We start from the raw sequence: 3,509 nt of genomic DNA, 5'->3' as shown, positions 1-3,509 counted from the left end.
TTGTTAGCATGTTGGCTGTGTGTAAGTGGCATTGTTAGCATGTTGGCTGTGTCTAAGTGGCATTGTTAGCATGTTGGCTGTGTGTAAGTGGCTTTGTTAGCATGTTGGCTGTGTGTAAGTGGCTTTGTTAGCATGTTGGCTGCAGCTGCCATCTGAAGTAGGTTCTGCCCCTCTCCTGCATCGGAACTCACAGGAGGCTAGAGTCCTGTTTCACAGACTCACAGGCAGAGGGATCCTTGTAGACTGTCTTAAGACCCTGGGGTCATCAGCCCTGAGACCCCCCGCTTTCACAGGAGAAAGGACTAGGGTCACGAGGCCCCTGGAAGGAAGCCACCGGCTTGTTCTCTGCCCTGGACAATGCACCCTCCATGTGCTCTGCTGTCTGCTACCCTGTCCTGGCCCATCCCATGCTTCTTCATGTCATCCCCAGAAAGCTCTTGACGTCCCTGTGAAAATGGAAGCCCACCCTGTCCACCTTCAAGCTTCTTCTTGGTTCTCTTGCCCCTTGGCATTGTAACCTGTGGTGCCATGCACTTGTGTTCCGTGGAGGTCTGTCATCTGGCTGCTTCCATAGGCTCTGAGAGCTTGGGGCCTGGGGATTCTGCTCAGGAAGGGGGGCACTGACCATCTCCTCCCCTACCAGTTGTTGAGCGAGTAGAGGTGGATTCCTCTAAGAACCCCAGCCAGATGGGAAAGGAGGGGTGCCCAGCCTCCCTGGGGCCATCTACGACGAGCCATTCATTTCCTGATCTGAGATGTGTAAAGATCACTCTGGTGGCCGGCAAATGGACTGAGTCAATTACCACCCAGGGTCCTGAGCACTGAAGAAAGTTAATGGGGAGATGTGCTGTCAGGGACCAACAGCACCGCTCACATTCAAGGCACAGCGCGGGGCCGACAACCTGGAATGAAGTCTCAGACCTCCAGCCCTGTCGTCCCCGCTGGCTCCTGACTGCACAATTACACGCTCCGTCACACCCAGAGATGGGGGTGGGGCCCCGCCAGGCAGCACCGGAGGCCAGCACTGTTCAGCTCTGTGCTGGGGGGAAAGGGAGAGCCAGGCTGGGTGAGAGTCAGGCAGGGTGCTCAGGACTCGGGCGGACGCCACCCACAGGGCAGGCGGAGGGCCCTGAAACTCAATGTGGGGACATTCGGACTCCAAATGCAAAAGGCTGGGTGAGCCAGGGCTCAGGCCCCACAGAACGGCTGTGCCTTCCCCCACAGACAGGGCACAGTGCTCCCCAAGTCTGCCCCCACCCACCCTCCACCGCCTCCAGTAGCTGCTGTGTTTCCTGCCCAAACACAGCAGCAGGCTCCCCCTGCCCTGAGCCTTGTGGCCCTGCTGTTGTTGGTAGCGTGGAGGAGGGCTTCATGGAGCCAGAAGAGGCTTCTGGCTCCATCTGGAGCACGTGTCAGCAAGTGGCTTCCACACAGCGACCCTGTGGGCTGCGTGGGCCCCGAGGTCCCTTCCACACTCACAACCCAGCCGTCACAGAGTGCAGCCACTGCTACGTTGTCTCAGAGCAAGGGGGGATAGCTGGGGACAGGGGATTCTGAGGGTTTGTCCCAAAACAGGAACATAAAATTACTATTTACAGACACTGACTGTATACTGAAATCACATTTGGGATGTACCAGAGGAAAGAGAACAGCATTAAAATCAATTCTGCCCGCTTGATTTGGCATTGTTAACGCAGCTCCTAAAGGCCTTCGGATGATGGACAGCGTGTGGAGGAGGGACACAGCTGGGCCACACGGCCCTCGGGCTCGGCTCTGCTGACCTGTGTTCTGGGTCCTGCTTTGCTTGTTTCCTGTGAACCGCTCACCTGCCCGGCCGTCAGTCTCTGCGCTGACATCTTCCGCCTCCTACTGAGCAGCCCAACTGCTGCACCCCCAGGGAGTGTCCACATGATAGCACCCCAGCCCCGCCCCCGCCCCAACGTTCAAACATGTCCTCCTCCCTCCTAGCCCAGCCCTCTGCCTTCAGGGGTCTTCGTCACTTTGTCACTCATTCTGCTCTGTTCCTATTTGGACTTTGAGTGGCCCAGAGCAGGGTGTTTGTCTTGGCCGGTTGTTCCCTATGAGACCCTGGCTTAGGGAGCATTTGTTGAATGGACTGTGGGCTGAAGAGGAAGTTGGAAAATAAGGCCACATTTCATACCTCCCCAATGCCAGCCAACACCCCTCCGTGCCTGCCAGGCCAGGTAAGTGGCATGAAGAGCAGTTCTCAGCTCAGGCTCTTCTTTCTCTCTGCGAAGATACACCTTAGGTTTGAGAAATGTAATCTTTAAACAGGTGCCAATTGGGGTGATGGTCACATGACTCAAAATGCAAGGAACTTAATGTCCTGAAGGCCATTCCCCAGCCCCTGTCCCATTTTGCCACTTTGTCATATTGTCTAGGAAGAGAGATGTGATTTTTATTTCCCCCTGAGCAGCAGGGTAATTTGAGTGTGTTATTGGCGCTGTGGGCATCTCCATAACCCATTCTGAATTTATTTCATGATGCCTCCTGAAAGCACCGTGAACCTGAGACGTGGAATCGGACTAATGAAGCGGGTTCTGCGGCCGCCCGCCCAGGCCTGCGAGCAGCTGGGGCTCTGGAGAAGATGGATGCAGACTGAAGGGAGGAGCAGGGTTCCGCGGGCCCTGTCCATGTGGGCTCCAGATAATGAGACCCTAACCAAGATGTAGATGCTCATGCGGAATAGCAGACCTGACGTTTCGTCTGAGGTAAAAATTGCCCGGCCTCCTAAGAGCCTCTTTTCTTGTCAGGTCGGGGAGGCACGGGCTCCATCTCACCACAGAGTAAATGGTGCTTAGGTTGTATGCATGGCCTTCCCTGCTCTGGAGCCTCATCAGGAAGGACGCCACCCCTGGGCTTCATCCACTTCCTCTAGGTAAGGGAGCTGCAGCCCAGCGTTTCCAGGACGCAGTGAGGCCACTCCCTCAGTACTCACAAACCCAGGCTCCGTGTGCCAGTGTACCGTTTTCTCCTTCTGAGGTCAGACACCAGCTGGCCCTGGTCCCAGGGCAGCTTGTTGGTGGGGGCTCTGAGGAGGACTGCATCCTGGTTCTTCATGGCTCCGAGGCGTCAATGAGCCTTTGCTCCTACATGCAGGCTCAAGGCCAGCCTCTTTCATTTCCCCTCCCTGTCTCCTTCGGGCTTTCTTCACAGGGACCCCACAGGTGGTATTTATGAACAACTGGGATAATCCAGGACAGTTCCTGATCTCAAGGTCTCTGTGGAGGCCAGACACTCAGCTCTGGAGGGGAGGACATGGGCCTCCAAGCGCCTGCCACCTGCCCATCACCCCTGCTCGCTCAGGCTGCAAGTGTCTGGGCACAACACGGAGGGCCATTTGGGTTACTTCTAGCTTCTAGCTGATGTCCCAGCAGGGAAGTCCCCTGCCCTGGCCAAGGTGACCATGAAGCTCTCATCCATTCAACTACCTGCCCACTATCCATCATCCCTCCCATTCCTCTTCCCATCCATCCACCCACCTACCC

At 56.3% G+C, this 3,509-nt stretch overlaps 1 protein-coding gene across 1 annotated transcript in view; it reads right to left on the bottom strand.

The window, feature by feature from the left end:
- Positions 1–3,509, bottom strand: part of Cdh4 (cadherin 4, type 1, R-cadherin (retinal)) — a 425,566-nt gene that overhangs the window by 161,769 nt on the left and 260,288 nt on the right. The gene's annotated exons all lie outside the window — the stretch shown is intronic.

Source organism: Dipodomys ordii, unplaced genomic scaffold, assembly GCF_000151885.1.
Source record: "Dipodomys ordii isolate 6190 unplaced genomic scaffold, Dord_2.0 Scaffold129, whole genome shotgun sequence".
In the NCBI taxonomy this organism is placed as follows: domain Eukaryota; kingdom Metazoa; phylum Chordata; class Mammalia; order Rodentia; family Heteromyidae; genus Dipodomys; species Dipodomys ordii.
Note: the sequence above shows the minus strand (reverse complement) of the source record. Positions and strands in the feature narration are given on the sequence as shown.